Genomic DNA, 16,350 nt, shown 5'->3' on the forward strand with positions numbered 1-16,350 from the left:
GCCTGCTGGGCTGGCCTGTCTGTGAAGGGATGACCAGTCCATCTGAACAGCCTGCTGGGTTGGCCTGTCTGTGAAGGGTGTGAGTGGTTGCTGTGTGTTTCCATGTGAACAGCCTGCTGGGCTGGCCTGTCTGTGAAGGGATGACCAGAGAGTGGTTGCTGTGTGTTTCCATGTGAACAGCCTGCTGGGCTGGCCTGTCTGTGAAGGGATGACCAGAGAGTGGTTGCTGTGTGTTTCCATGTGAACAGCCTGCTGGGCTGGCCTGTCTGTGAAGGGATGACCAGAGAGTGGTTGCTGTGTGTTTCCATGAGAACAGCCTGCTGGCTGGCCTGTCTGTGATGACCAGAGAGTGGTTGCTGTGTGTTTCCATGTGAACAGCCTGCTGGGCTGGCCTGTCTGTGAAGGGATGACCAGAGAGTGGTTGCTGTGTGTTTCCATGTGAACAGCCTGCTGGGCTGGCCTGTCTGTGAAGGGATGACCAGAGAGTGGTTGCTGTGTGTTTCCATGTGAACAGCCTGCTGGGCTGGCCTGTCTGTGAAGGGATGACCAGAGAGTGGTTGCTGTGTGTTTCCATGTGAACAGCCTGCTGGGCTGGCCTGTCTGTGAAGGGATGACCAGAGAGTGGTTGCTGTGTGTTTCCATGTGAACAGCCTGCTGGGCTGGCCTGTCTGTGAAGGGATGACCAGAGAGTGGTTGTCGTGTGTTTCCATGTGAACAGCCTGCTGGGCTGGCCTGTCTGTGAAGGGATGACCAGAGAGTGGTTGCTGTGTGTTTCCATGTGAACAGCCTGCTGGGCTGGCCTGTCTGTGAAGGGATGACCAGGACAGAGAGGGAGGATCTTCTTAACAGCAGTGACCGCTGCCCAGATCCACAGCCCTATTTAACCTGCTTGGCCGTCTCCTATAGCATCACACACACTGGATACAACAGGAGGATACTACAGGAGGATCCTACAGGAAGATACTACAGGAGGATACTACAGGAAGATACTACAGGAGGATACTACAGGAGGATCCTACAGGAAGATACTACAGGAGGATCCTACAGGAGGAAGATACTACAGGAGGATACTACAGGAGGATCCTACAGGAGGATCCTACAGGAGGATCCTACAGGAAGATACTACAGGAAGATTACTACAGGAGGATCCTACAGGAAGATACTACAGGAAGATACTACAGGAGGATCCTACAGGAGGATCCTACAGGAGGGGCACTGAGCCCGACACTCTCTGTAAGTAGACTGACACCGATAGTGCAACAGGTGACTATAACCGCAGGGAGTCAATGGATCAGGCTTGAATGTGCTCTTACATTCAAGATCATTTCCTTTACAGTAAAAAAAACCTTCTGTGGTCAACTATCAGTGTACCAGGATACAGGGATTGTTATTTCAATTCATTGAATTGAAAAAAGGAACTGAATTTAATTCATATATTACATGATGAGGGAGAATTGGCTTTGCAGTTATTGGTTTTGAAACAATTGTAGACTTTGTTGCTTGTGTTTTTTGGTTTTGAAAAAGTTGCCTGTGATCTGTCCTTACTGTTAATGTTCTTCCTTGTCTTTCTCCAGAGCTGTGATCCTGACAAACGCTCATGTAATGTGGGTCGCTGAACAGATCCGTGTTTCAGTGGCCAAAAACAACCTTCTGTTGCCAATAGCGGAGTACAGCCTCCGCATCTCAGACGTCACGTTGGGAGAAAGAACACCTCGGGAGAACGGAATGAAAACGATCTCTCTGTGTCCTAACATCATCACTCCGAATACAATCCCAGAGTTCTGCATCCCACCAATGATCTCGCCACAGCAGGAGCTAAAGACGGTGGACTGGAGTAAAACTAGCCCTGTTGGAAAGGTGTCCTTTTCACCTGAGAAGGGCAGCAGCCCGGCGAGGGAGGTAGCAGTGAGAGAACCCTTCATCAACACTCATCCAACCCTCATCCAGATAGAGAGCGTGGATGAGACTCCATACGACCAGGGCTTCAGTGATGAGGAGAGGACCAACGCCGACCCCCAGAGCCAAGCAGCTCTCTCCCTGCCCCACCTGGCCAAGGCCCAGACCTGCTACGGTTTCTGTACCCTCCTGGAGAGCCCCCACACCCGGAGGAAAGAGTCTCTGTTCCACAGTCATCCCAACGCCTGCCCCCTCCCCCTGATCGCTGGCTCTCCCGGGCCTCGCGGCCGCTCCAAAACCTACTCCTCCAGAACCTCATCTCTACCCCACTCCCAGTCATCCTCCTTCAGCCTCACCAAGCTGACCTCCGGCAGGCTGTCTCCGGGAGGCTCCAGGCTGGTGGCTCTCCAGAGACAGAGCACCCTGGACAGTGACACCACCTCCTCCGCCGAGTCTTCCCCTTCAGCTCCCCTCTCCTGGCCAGGCCGCCTCCCAAGTCCTCCCTGCTCAAAGTCCTGAGCCACGACAGACTGCTGTCCCGCACTATGAGAAAAGCTGTGCTCTCCAGAAACAACTCTCTGTCCACGGATGAAGGCAGCTCCACGGACAACAGCCCCAATATCATCCGGAGAGCCTCTGATGCTGGATTAGTAGAACCCCTTCCCGGTGCCTTCACCCTGGCTCCCCTGCCATCTTCCCCATAGACCTGGTCCTCCACAGAGAGAGGGTCATGAAGGAGAGTCTAGCTCCTGTAGGTAGAGAGGGGGCACTACGGCTCTCAGCAGAATACTGCCTAGACAACCAGAGACTCAGAGTGAGGTTGATCAGTGCTGAGGGACTGTATGCTATCGCTGTGGATCTTAAGAGCATCAACTGCAGCATGAGTATCTGTCTGTTACCGGGGAAGATTCAGAAGCAACGCAGCGCGGTGATTAAGAGAAGCAGGAACCCCCTCTTCAACGAGGATTTCTTCTTCTATGGTATCTCACAGGAAGATATCTGCTGTCGGTCGCTGCGGTTCAAAGTTGTCAACAAAATGTCCTCCATGAAAAGGGACTATATTTTGGGAGACTGTGAGATTTTGCTGAAAAGTTTATTATCTATGTAGAAATGGTTTATTTGCTTTTTATTTATTTTTTTAAACTAGGCAAGTCAGTTAAAGAACAAATTCTTACTTTCAAAGATAGCCTAGGAACAGTGGGTTAACTGCCTGTTCAGGGGCAGAACAACAGATTTGTACCTTGTCAGCTCAGGGGTTTGAACTTGCAACCTTTCAGTTACTAGTCCAACGCTCTAACCACTAGGCTACCTGCTGGCCCCTCCCACTCTAACCACTAGGCTACCCCTGGTTACTAGTCCAACACTCTAACCACTAGGCTACTGCTGGTTACTAGTCCAACACTCTAACCACTAGGCTACCCGGGTTACTAGCCCTCCACTCTAACCACTAGACTACCTGATGGTTACTAGTCCAACACTCTAACCACTAGTCTACCTTGGTTACTAGTCCAACACTCTAACCACTAGACTACCTGCTGGTTACTCTAACCACTAGACTACCTGCTGGTTACTAGTCCAACACTCTAACCACTAGACTACCCTGCTGGTTACCTCCAACACTCTAACCACTAGTCTACCTGCTGGTTACTAGTCCCACTCTAACCACTAGGCTACCCCTGGTTACTAGTCCAACACTCTAACCACTAGTCTACCCTGGTTACTAGTCCATCACTCTAACCGCTAGTCTACCTGCTGGTTACTAGTCCGCCCCTCCACTCTAACCACTAGTCTACCCCTGCCGCCCCTCCACTCTAACCACTAGGCTACCCTGCCAGTCCCTCCACTCTAACCACTAGTCTACCCTGCCGCCCCTCCACTCTAACCACTAGGCTACCCTGCCACCCCTCCACTCTAACCACTAGACTACCTGCTGATTGTGTTATACTGCTACATATTTATTAAATCAACGTAAAAAAAACAAAAAAACATTCTGGTTATTTTGAGTCTTGTCCTACTAAAGTGTGCCTGTATTCAGAGACAGTTTATTTCACAGGAGGTTGGTGGTACCTTAATTGGGGAGGACGGGCTCGTGGTAATGGCTGGAGCGGAATCAGTGGTGCGGAGTGGAATCCGTGTTTGGTTTCATGGTTTCCATGGTTTCCATGGTTTCCATGTGTTTGGTGTCATTCCATTTGCTCCGTTCCAGACGTTTATGAGCCGTCCTCCCCTCAGCAGCCTCCACTGGTCTATTTCAACAGCTGCAACCGTCTACACAACAGCCTACATCGGACACAAGGAAGGATTTAGAAATTGAATTCATGATTTAGATTTGGTCCATACATGGAAACAATACAATGTTGGGCGGACGTTTGATCTTTGAAGAGGTTGCTTATTTTATTTGATACCTTTCTCAGACGTTGACGCGTCAACCACTGGCTGCCTGCTACGTCATCGACTGTGTCTCGTCGACTGACAGATTGCCAGGACATGTGATGTGGTTTGCTGATGAGTAAAATACCTATCCAGACGTTGTACGATCTGTCAGGCGCCAGCAATGTAGGAATGTGCAGCGACATAATTTGTTTTTCCCCTCTCCATACAACGCACAAATAATTATAATATTTTCCTAATTTTAAACCATTGAAATACATGACAACATGAATGGGGAAAATGTATTTAAAGGAAAAAGAAGAATGAATTGGACCTGCTTGAAACCCTATAGTAAATCATCTTTAAGAGCATTACGTTTTATAATATACATTTAATTAATTGGAAAAGCTTTTATTTAACAAATACATTACAATTACGTTGCCCTATGATGAGAAGGCTAAACACAAAATGGTTAATAACCTTGTCAAAGATGACACTACCAAATATAGTTAATCGATATGTTCCAAAGGACTTACATTCCCTCGTGTTTAAATGTCATTCAATGATTTAATTCTGGCCACAATCATTTTTTTTTTAGCATGATCCTACTTGTGTTATTTGCTTATACAGTTTCTACATCATTTGACACCACTGGCTGTCACAGTATTACAGGCATTACTAGTCGATTACCGAGGTGACTAGTCGATTACCGAGATGACTAGTCGATCGCAGAGCGAATCACTTTCATATTAAGCTCTTGTCATCTACGGAAAGAGGTTCGTCCACACAGCAGAAGGAGATCACGGGATAATCTCGGCTATTTTACCCGCATCAACAAGGGTCGTAAAAGTGCCAGCCACGAAGTTCAACAATGGTGTTTGAATCTATGGTCAGTGATCTGCTGAACAGGTTCATCGGAGACTATGTGGAAAACCTCGACAAGTCCCAGTTGAAGATTGGCATTTGGGGAGGTGAGGTGAAAACGCACAGAGGAGGTTGGAATGCTAATGCGGCTAGGTTAGCTATCAGCATTTTAATTAAAAAACAAACGAGCCCTAATGCTAACTAGCTAACTAGCTATAACCAGTCTTTGGGGATATGATGATAACGAGAAAAAAAAGAAAAAAAATGTTTTGTAAACATGACCTGTAATGATATCGAGATGTTGTAGGAGCCTTGGTTGTCAGTCTAGAAAGTCACTGACTGGGGACACACAGCTAACATATTTACTTTGATCTGGCATTGCATAAATGGGCTGTCATACACCAACAACCTTATGTTTTGTCAGGTTTAGTCTACATTTATTAGTAATCTATTATTATATGGGGGGGGTACAACATGCAAACATAGACATAAACAAACATGCATTAATCCCAGTTGTTTCCTGCTGGACACAGTGTAGTCTAATGTCTAACTAATCTGTCTTCCCAACAATGTAATGCATACAGGACTGGGCGGACTGGTAAATCAAGACGGTATGATCTGGTCAGGAACTAAGGCATCAACCAGTTTCCAGTTGATGCCTTTCTCTCAGTGTGGATCTCTTGAGTGAAGTGGCAACTTTTCTATTAGCCATATGCTATACTTTACTAGCCTGGTACCAGATCTAGACCTTACTAGACTGGGCCCTGATCTATACTTTACTAGCCTGGGCCCTGATCTATACTTTACTAGCCTGGGCCCTGATCTATACTTTACTAGCCTGGGCCCTGATCTATACTTTACTAGCCTGGGCCCAGATCTAGACTTTACTAGCCTGGGCCCAGATCTAGACTTTACTAGCCTGGGCCCAGATCTAGACTTTACTAGCCTGGGCCCAGATCTAGACTTTACTGGCCTGGGCCCAGATCTGTACTTTACTAGCCTGGGCCCAGATCTGTACTTTACTAGCCTGGGCCCAGATCTGTACTTTACTAGCCTGGGCCCAGATCTGTACTTTACTAGCCTGGGCACAGATCTAGACTTTACTAGCCTGGGCCCAGATCTGTACTTTACTAGCCTGGGCCCAGATCTGTACTTTACTAGCCTGGGCCCAGATCTGTACTTTACTAGCCTGGTCACAGATCTGTACTTTACTAGCCTGGTCACAGATCTATACTTTACTAGCCTGGGCACAGATCTAGACTTTACTAGCCTGGTCACAGATCTATACTTTACTAGCCTGGTCACAGATCTATACTTTACCAGCCTGGGCCCTGATCTTTACTTTACTAGCCTGGTCCCAGATCTATACTTTACTAGCCTGGTCACAGAGCTATACCTTACTAGCCTGGGCCCTGATCTATACTTTACTATCCTGGGCCCTGATCTATACTTTACTAGCCTGGGCCCTGATCTAGACTTTACTAGCCTGGGTGCTGATCTAGACTTTACTAGCCTGGGCCCTGATCTATACTTTACTAGCCTGGGCCCTGATCTAGACTTTACTAGCCTGGGTGCTGATCTAGACTTTACTAGCCTGGGCCCTGATCTAGACTTTACTAGCCTGGACCCTGATCTATACTTTACTATAGATCACAGATATTTGTATGCTCTATAATTGTCAAGCCAATGGCATAACCATTCGATAAGGAGTTGGCAAGAGAGCGGAAACAGACTGTGCCCAGGATAAGCCACAAGTTAGTTGCAAAGCTAGATAGTATATACCTAGCTAGTAGGGTATACATTATAATGTGAAGTCTAAATATTTAGTCACACATACAGCTGGTGAAAGAGGAGGCCTGTAACAATCAACATGTTGATCCTGGCAAACTGACACGAAGAAAGTACTTGACGTTTTGAGTTGTCACTGCAATGTTTGCTATGAAGGAAGTTCAGGATACTGCGGTAAGTCTCTAGGTAGGGCAACACCGTCCCACACCCACCGTCACTATAATACCTGCAGAAACCATTGTGACTGTTGGGGCCTTCAGCCGTACCTGTCATACTCTCCCGTCGTCTGAGCGTTGAGAGGTGGTGGACGAGGTAGGAGGGTAGGATCTTTGTCCCCCATGTTTGCACACCAAACCTGACGCCAGGATTAATACGGTAGTTGGATCAATACTGTAGTTGGATTAATACGGTAGTCGGATTAATACGGTAGTTGGATTAATACGGTAGTCGGATTAATACGGTAGTCGGATTAATACGGTAGTTTGATTAATACGGTAGTTGGATTAATACGGTAGTCGGATTAATACGGTAGTCGGATTAATACGGTAGTCGGATTAATACGGTAGTCGGATTAATACGGTAGTCGGATTAATACGGTAGTCGGATTAATACGGTAGTCGGATTAATACGGTAGTCGGATTCATACGGTAGTCGGATTCATACGGTAGTCGGATTAATACGGTAGTCGGATTAATACGGTAGTCGGATTAATACGGTAGTCGGATTAATACGGTAGTCGGATTAATACGGTAGTCGGATTAATACGGTAGTCGGATTAATACGGTAGTCGGGAATCTATGATTCCTTTCGCTAGACAGGACTCTTATTTTTTGTCATGGGTAGACCACAGTACGAGCCTAGCCGATATCTTTGGAACGTTGAAGCCCAGATAACAGCCATTGTATCTCATTTGCATAAGTGTCATATGTCCTAGTAAGACCAAAGATATCCGGCAGCACCATTTTGCTTTTGTTGTAATGCTATACTATAGGCTCATACAGGGAAAACCCCGACTACAAATACCAAAACAGTAACGAACAGATTCCTTTACTAGTCACTGTTTATTCTCTGTTTGGCCTAGTTATGTGTCTCAACCGTCGACTAGGCCCTATACAGAGCTTCATGGTTAAACGTTGGTCTGTTGGTTGTAACCGGCTGTATGGTCTGTTGGTTGTAACCGGCTGTATGGTCTGTCGGTTGTAACCGGCTGTATGGTCTGTCGTTTGTAACTGGCTATATGGTCTGTCGGTTGGAACCGGCTGTATGGTCTGTCGGTTGGAACCGGCTGTATGGTCTGTCGGTTGTAACCGGCTGTATGGTCTGTTGGTTGGAACCGGCTGTATGGTCTGTCGGTTGGAACCGGCTGTATGGTCTGTTGGTTGTAACCGGCTGTATGGTCTGTCGGTTGTAACCGGCTGTATGGTCTGTTGGTTGAAACCGGCTGTATGGTCTGTTGGTTGTAACCGGCTGTATGGTCTGTCGGTTGTAACCGGCTGTATGGTCTGTTGATTGTAACCGGCTGTATGGTCTGTCGGTTGTAACCGGCTGTATGGTCTGTTGATCTGTCTGTTTCACTAAGGAAGTCTTCTGTTTAGGCTTTCTGCCGTTGTTTTTTTTTTTTTCATACCGGAGGTTAGTTTACCCCTTGGTCCTTGATAAAAGGCCAAAGGTCAGCTAAGGTCGTTGTTTTGAGCACGGTAGTGTTTCTCCAGGTTAATATCTAAACTCTACACTAAATTTAAATTGATGTTGTTTAATTCAATCATTGATGGAAAAAGGCCTAGCACTAGATATGTGAATGGGAGGGCGAAGGAGTACAGAGTCTACCAACAACATATTCTGAAGAGATTATGATCACATGACTGTTCCATCTCAAAGCAAGCTCACTTTTACCTCACAACACTATGAATGCTTTTGTCACGCCTTGACATGGGAGGCTTGGTTGCTTTTAGGCCTGGGTTTATTTTTCCCAAGATCCCAAGGCAAGTTACCTGTCGGAGCCAGATCACCTTACGGTCCTGTGACTGCCTTCAGAGGTGATCAACAACACGGTTTCACCAGACGTGTTGTTTCTGTACACTGGACACTGATGTAGCATCTAGACCAACGCTAACTCACTGTGATGTAACATCTAGACCTACGCTAACTCACTGTGATGTAACATCTAGACCTACGCTAACTCACTGTGATGTAACATCTAGACCTACGCTAACTCACTGTGATGTAACATCTAGACCTACGCTAACTCACTGTGATGTAACATCTAGACCTACGCTAACTCACTGTGATGTAACATCTAGACCTACGCTAACTCACTGTGATGTAACATCTAGACCTACGCTAACTCACTGTGATGTAACATCTAGACCTACGCTAACTCACTGTGATGTAACATCTAGACCTACGCTAACTCACTGTGATGTAACATCTAGACCTACGCTAACTCACTGTGATGTAACATCTAGACCAACGCTAACTCACTGTGATGTAACATCTAGACCTACGCTAACTCACTGTGATGTAACATCTAGACCTACGCTAACTCACTGTGATGTAACATCTAGACCAACGCTAACTCACTGTGATGTAACATCTAGACCTACGCTAACTCACTGTGATGTAACATCTAGACCTACGCTAACTCACTGTGATGTAACATCTAGACCTACGCTAACTCACTGTGATGTAACATCTAGATACGCTAACTCACTGTGATGTAACATCACCTACACTAACTCACGCTAACATCTGCTAACTCACTGTGATGTAACATCTCTAGACTCACTGTGATGTAACATCTAGACCTACGCTAACTCACTGTGATGTAACATCTAGACCTACGCTAACTCACTGTGATGTAGCATCTAGACCTACGCTAACTCACTGTGATGTAACATCTAGACCTACGCTAATTCACTGTGATGTAGCATCTAGACCTACGCTAATTCACTGTGATGTAGCATCTAGACCTACGCTAACTCACTGTGATGTAGCATCTAGACCTACGCTAACTCACTGTGATGTAACATCTAGACCTACGCTAATTCACTGTGATGTAACATCTAGACCTACGCTAACTCACTGTGATGTAACATCTAGACCAACGCTAACTCACTGTGATGTAACATCTAGACCAACGCTAATTCACTGTGATGTAGCATCTAGACCTACGCTAACTCACTGTGATGTATCTAGACCTACGCTAACTCACTGTGATGTAACATCTAGACCTACGCTAATTCACTGTGATGTAACATCTAGACCTACGCTAACTCACTGTGATGTAACATCTAGACCAACGCTAACTCACTGTGATGTAACATCTAGACCAACGCTAATTCACTGTGATGTAGCATCTAGACCTACGCTAACTCACTGTGATGTATCTAGACCTACGCTATATAACCACCAGGCATGGTTGTTTAACCTGTTAGGCCCAGGCTATATAACCACCAGGCATGGTTGTTTAACTTCCTGTTAGGCCTATGCTATATAACCACCAGGCATGGTTGTTTAACTTCCTGTTAGGCCTAGGCTATATAACCACCAGGCATGGTTGTTTAACTTCCTGTTAGGCCTAGACTATATAACCACCAGGCATGGTTGTTTACTTCCTGTTAGGCCTAGGCTATATAACCACCAGGCATGGTTGTTCACTTCCTGTTAGGCCTAGGCTATATAACCAACAGGCATGGTTGTTTACTTCCTGTTTGGCCCAGGCTATATAACCACCAGGCATGGTTGTTTACTTCCTGTTTGGCCCAGGCTATATAACCACCAGGCATGGTTGTTTAACTTCCTGTTAGGCCTAGGCTATATAACCACCAGGCATGGTTGTTTAACCTGTTAGGCCCAGGCTATATAACCACCAGGCATGGTTGTTTAACTTCCTGTTAGGCCTATGCTATATAACCACCAGGCATGGTTGTTTAACTTCCTGTTAGGCCTAGGCTATATAACCACCAGGCATGGTTGTTTAACTTCCTGTTAGGCCTAGACTATATAACCACCAGGCATGGTTGTTTACTTCCTGTTAGGCCCAGGCTATATAACCACCATGACTGACCTTTTTGTAGTGGCCCGATGAAAGAAACCTGACACCCAGGTCGACACACACAGTTGATAATTGTCTGAATCTACTCTGCTAGCTGTAAGTCAAGCAGACTTCCTGTAACTAGTGTATACGCACCAAGCAGACTTCCTGTAACTAGTGTACGCATCAAGCAGACTTCCTGTAACTAGTGTACGCATCAAGCAGACTTCCTGTAACTAGTGTACACATCAAGCAGACTTCCTGTAACTAGTGTATACCCACCAAGCAGACTTCCTGTTACTAGTGTATACGCACCCACCAAAGACTTCCTGCAACCATTAGACTTCCTGTAACTAGTGTTATCCCGGGACCACGTAGAAATGCAGACTTCCTAAACCATTATATTATCACTATTAACCTGTGTTTTGTCTCATCTTCTGTCCAGGCAATGTTGTTCTGGAGAACCTGAAAGTGAAAGAAAATGCTTTGGTAAGTCTGCATTACTTTGTCATCAACATGTGTAGCCTGTCATTTTAAATAGATGGTATTTACTTTCCAGGTGTCCATCCCTATTGTCCTCACCTCACAGAGGCCTGTAGTAGACTGGGTCTGGTTCTGATCTATCCCTATTGTCCTCACCTCACAGAGGCCTGTAGTAGACTAGGTCTGGTTCTGATCTATCCCTATTGTCCTCACCTCACAGAGGCCTGTAGTAGACTAGGTCTGGTTCTGATCTATCCCTATTGTCCTCACCTCACAGAGGCCTGTAGTAGACTAGGTCTGGTTCTGATCTATCCCTATTGTCCTCACCTCACAGAGGCCTGTAGTAGACTAGGTCTGGTTCTGATCTATCCCTATTGTCCTCACCTCACAGAGGCCTGTAGTAGACTAGGTCTGGTTCTGATCTATCCCTATTGTCCTCACCTCACAGAGGCCTGTAGTAGACTAGGTCTGGTTCTGATCTATCCCTATTGTCCTCACCTCACAGAGGCCTGTAGTAGACTAGGTCTGGTTCTGATCTATCCCTATTGTCCTCACCTCACAGAGGCCTGTAGTAGACTAGGTCTGGTTCTGATCTATCCCTATTGCCCTCACCTCACAGAGGCCTGTAGTAGACTAGGTCTGGTTCTGATCTATCCCTATTGTCCTCACCTCACAGAGGCCTGTAGTAGACTAGGTCTGGTTCTGATCCATCCCTATTGTCCTCACCTCACAGAGAGAGGCCTGTAGTAGACTGGGTCAGGTTCTGATCTATCCCTATTGTCCTCACCTCACAGAGGCCTGTAGTAGACTAGGTCTGGTTCTGATCTATCCCTATTGTCCTCACCTCACAGAGGCCTGTAGTAGACTAGGTCTGGTTCTGATCTATCCCTATTGTCCTCACCTCACAGAGGCCTGTAGTAGACTAGGTCTGGTTCTGATCCATCCCTATTGTCCTCACCTCACAGAGGCCTGTAGTAGACTGGGTCAGGTTCTGATCTATCCCTATTGTCCTCACCTCACAGAGGCCTGTAGTAGACTAGGTCTGGTTCTGATCTATCCCTATTGTCCTCACCTCACAGAGGCCTGTAGTAGACTGGGTCTGGTTCTGATCTATCCCTATTGTCCTCACCTCACAGAGGCCTGTAGTAGACTAGGTCTGGTTCTGATCTATCCCTATTGTCCTCACCTCACAGAGGCCTGTAGTAGACTGGGTCAGGTTCTGAATCATTGATGTAGCCTATACCTGCCTGTTTTCCATACATTAATGATACATTATGTTGATCCCTGACCTTTTCCACTACAGCAACTCACATGTCGATCAAGGAGACAGTCGTGTAATCATTATATCAACTATAGACTCTGCACAGAGAATGGTGGTCAGGGCTGTAGTGGTGAATCAGAGGTGGAAGCCTGGTGGTCAGGGCTGTAGTGTTCAGTAGAGGTGGAGGGTGAAGCCTGGTGGTCAGGGCTGTAGTGTTCAGTAGAGGTGGAGGGTGAAGCCTGGTGGTCAGGGCGGTAGTGTTCAGTAGAGGTGGAGGGTGAAGCCTGGTGGTCAGGGCTGTAGTGTTCAGTGGAGGGTGAAGCCTGGTGGTCAGGGTGGTAGTGTTCAGTAGAGGTGGAGGGTGAAGCCTGGTGGTCAGGGCTGTAGAGGTGGAGGGTGAAGCCTGGTGGTCAGGGCTGTAGTGTTCAGTAGAGGTGGAGGGTGAAGCCTGGTGGTCAGGGCTGTAGTGTTCAGTGGAGGGTGAAGCCTGGTGGTCAGGGTGGTAGTGTTCAGTAGAGGTGGAGGGTGAAGCCTGGTGGTCAGGGGCGGTAGAGGTGGAGGGTGAAGCCTGGTGGTCAGGGCTGTAGTGTTCAGTGGAGGGTGAAGCCTGGTGGTCAGGGTGGTAGTGTTCAGTAGAGGTGGAGGGTGAAGCCTGGTGGTCAGGGCAGTAGAGGTGGAGGGTGAAGCCTGGTGGTCAGGGCTGTAGTGTTCAGTAGAGGTGGAGGGTGAAGCCTGGTGGTCAGGGCGGTAGTGTTCAGTAGAGGTGGAGGGTGAAGCCTGGTGGTCAGGGCTGTAGTGTTCAGTGGAGGGTGAAGCCTGGCGGTCAGGGCTGTAGTGTTCAGTAGAGGTGTGGTAGAAGTTAGAACACAGTGTTAGTGTCTGCTGCTCTGCCAGGAGACCCACGTTCCTCTCAGACTGTCCGTCTATAATCTCCCATTGTCTCCTTTAGCTTCCATTCAAGTGACTCATCTTAAAAGACATGCATGTTACTACCGGTCTAATGATGTTGATGTTGATCCTGGTCTGTTATTTCTGTTACAGAGTGAGCTGGATGTTCCATTTAAAGTGAAAGCTGGTCAGATTGGTGAGTACCGGCAGCAGCCCCCCCTCCACAGTACACAACACTCTTATTTCTCTTCTTCATGTTGTTTTCTCAAGTATCATTCGTAGGTCCACAGCCTTGGTAGTGCTTAATTAGACTCTGGGAGAACTCTGGGACAGTGGTCCTGGTAAAGGACAAGTATTCAATCTATGAAGCATGAAACAAATCAGTAGCTACAGTAGATCCTGGGTCTTAGTTCAGAGGGTCTGATTCTGGGTCTTATAGTTCAGAGGGTCTGATTCTGGGTCTTAGTTCAGAGGGTCTGATTCTGGGTCTTAGTTCAGAGGGTCTGATCCTGGGTCTTAGTTCAGAGGGTCTGATCCTGGGTCTTAGTTCAGAGGGTCTGATCCTGGGTCTTAGTTCAGAGGGTCTGATCCTGGGTCTTAGTTCAGAGGGTCTGATCCTGGGTCTTAGTTCAGAGGGTCTGATCCTGGGTCTTAGTTCAGAGGGTCTGATCCTGGGTCTTAGTTCAGAGGGTCTGATTCTGGGTCTTAGTTCAGAGGGTCTGATCCTGGGTCTTAGTTCAGAGGGTCTGATTCTGGGTCTTAGTTCAGAGGGTCTGATTCTGGGTCTTATAGTTCAGAGGGTCTGATTCTGGGTCTTAGTTCAGAGGGTCTGATTCTGGGTCTTAGTTCAGAGGGTCTGATCCTGGGTCTTAGTTCAGAGGGTCTGATCCTGGGTCTTAGTTCAGAGGGTCTGATCCTGGGTCTTAGTTCAGAGGGTCTGATCCTGGGTCTTAGTTCAGAGGGTCTGATCCTGGGTCTTAGTTCAGAGGGTCTGATCCTGGGTCTTAGTTCAGAGGGTCTGATCCTGGGTCTTAGTTCAGAGGGTCTGATCCTGGGTCTTAGTTCAGAGGGTCTGATCCTGGGTCTTAGTTCAGAGGGTCTGATTCTGGGTCTTAGTTCAGAGGGTCTGATTCTGGGTCTTAGTTCAGAGGGTCTGATTCTGGGTCTTAGTTCAGAGGGTCTGATTCTGGGTCTTAGTTCAGAGGGTCTGATTCTGGGTCTTAGTTCAGAGGGTCTGATTCTGGGTCTTAGTTCAGAGGGTCTGATTCTGGGTCTTAGTTCAGAGGGTCTGATTCTGGGTCTTAGTTCAGAGGGTCTGATTCTGGGTCTTAGTTCAGTGACTCTCATTCTGGGTCTTAGTTCAGAGGGTCTGATTGATTCTGGGTCTTAGTTCAGTGACTCTGATTCTGGGTCTTAGTTCAGTGACTCTGATTCTGGGTCTTAGTTCAGTGACTCTGATTCTGGGTCTTAGTTCAGTGACTCTGATTCTGGGTCTTAGTTCAGTGACTCTGATTCTGGGTCTTAGTTCAGAGGGTCTGATTCTGGGTCTTAGTTCAGAGGGTCTGATTCTGGGTCTTAGTTCAGAGGGTCTGATTCTGGGTCTTAGTTCAGAGGGTCTGATTCTGGGTCTTAGTTCAGAGGGTCTGATTCTGGGTCTTAGTTCTGGGTTTTTTTAGTTCAGAGGGTCTGATTCTGGGTCTTAGTTCAGAGGGTCTGATTCTGGGTCTTAGTTCAGAGGGTCTGATTCTGGGTCTTAGTTCAGAGGGTCTGATTCTGGGTCTTAGTTCAGAGGGTCTGATCCTGGGTCTTAGTTCAGAGGGTCTGATCCTGGGTCTTAGTTCAGAGGGTCTGATTCTGGGTCTTAGTTCAGAGGGTCTGATTCTGGGTCTTAGTTCAGAGGGTCTGATTCCTGGCTCTTAGTTCAGAGGGTCTGATCCTGGGTTTTAGTTCAGAGGGTCTGATCCTGGGTTTTAGTTCAGAGGGTCTGATTCTGGGTCTTAGTTCAGAGGGTCTGATCCTGGGTCTTAGTTCAGTGGGTCTGATTCTGGGTCTTAGTTCAGAGGGTCTGATTCTGGGTCTCAGAGGGTCTGATTCTGGGTCTTAGTTCAGAGGGTCTGATTCTGGGTCTTAGTTCAGAGGGTCTGATTCTGGGTCTTAGTTCAGAGGGTCTGATTCTGGGTCTTTAGTTCAGAGGGTCTGATTCTGGGTCTTCTGATTCTGGGTCAGTTCAGAGGGTCTGATTCTGGGTCTTAGTTCAGAGGGTCTGATTCTGGGTTTCAGAGGTTAGTTCAGAGGGTCTGATTCTGGGTCTTAGTTCAGAGGGTCTGATCCTGGGTCTCAGAGGGTCTGATCCTGGGTCTTAGTTCAGAGGGTCTGATTCTGGGTCTTAGTTCAGAGGGTCTGATTCTGGGTCTTAGTTCAGAGGGTCTGATCCTGGGTCTTAGTTCAGAGGGTCTGATTCTGGGTCTTAGTTCAGAGGGTCTGATTCTGGGTCTTAGTTCAGAGGGTCTGATTCTGGGTCTTAGTTCAGAGGGTCTGATTCTGGGTCTTAGTTCAGAGGGTCTGATTCTGGGTCTTAGTTCAGAGGGTCTGATTCTGGGTCTTAGTTCAGAGGGTCTGATTCTGGGTCTTAGTTCAGAGGGTCTGATTCTGGGTCTTAGTTCAGAGGGTCTGATTCTGGGTCTTAGTTCAGAGGGTCTGATTCTGGGTCTTAGTTCAGAGGGTCTGATTCTGGGTCTTAGTTCAGAGGGTCTGATTCTGGGTCTTA

General features: G+C 47.2%; 1 long non-coding RNA gene and 1 pseudogene across 1 annotated transcript; both read left to right on the forward strand.

The window, feature by feature from the left end:
* Positions 1-1,139: 1,139 nt before the first annotated feature.
* Positions 1,140-3,200, forward strand: LOC118382812 (C2 calcium-dependent domain-containing protein 4C-like; annotated as a pseudogene).
* A 1,852-nt stretch (positions 3,201-5,052) lies between these two features.
* Positions 5,053-13,780, forward strand: LOC127918538 (uncharacterized). Its single transcript, XR_008100337.1, has 3 exons — positions 5,053-5,237; positions 11,397-11,440; positions 13,737-13,780. It is a non-coding gene; the product is annotated as an uncharacterized LOC127918538 (long non-coding RNA).
* Positions 13,781-16,350: the final 2,570 nt, after the last annotated feature.

Source organism: Oncorhynchus keta, unplaced genomic scaffold, assembly GCF_023373465.1.
Source record: "Oncorhynchus keta strain PuntledgeMale-10-30-2019 unplaced genomic scaffold, Oket_V2 Un_contig_1443_pilon_pilon, whole genome shotgun sequence".
Lineage (NCBI taxonomy): Eukaryota > Metazoa > Chordata > Actinopteri > Salmoniformes > Salmonidae > Oncorhynchus > Oncorhynchus keta.